This window comes from Geospiza fortis, unplaced genomic scaffold, assembly GCF_000277835.1.
Source record: "Geospiza fortis unplaced genomic scaffold, GeoFor_1.0 scaffold909, whole genome shotgun sequence".
Lineage (NCBI taxonomy): Eukaryota > Metazoa > Chordata > Aves > Passeriformes > Thraupidae > Geospiza > Geospiza fortis.
The window spans coordinates 671,049-671,381 of record NW_005054520.1 but is presented as its reverse complement, the minus strand read 5'-3'; positions in this window follow the sequence as shown (position 1 = coordinate 671,381).

The window sequence follows — 333 nt, the reverse complement described above, 5'->3', positions numbered from 1 at the left end:
AGACGGTAAAATTCAGGTTAACGAGAGCAAAGATGAGTCCCGTCCAAAGGACTTGTTTGGAGTCAACAATTAATTATTTTACTAATTGAGGGCAAAGAAAGCTCTGTCTTACACTTCACCATGACTGACAGTGACAAAAGCAGAGGGGGAAAGGTCTAACTTTACAAGTTAACCGCTGTCTTTTACCTTGCTCAAAAATGAACTTCCAAGGGCATCTCGTCCAAACGATGAATTTATTGCAAGAAAATACTGATCCGAGGGACCTGGACCACCTTAACACAAGCGCTTCAAGAGCCACTCCCGGACCCACGGGGGCCGGGCGGGGCGCGGGAC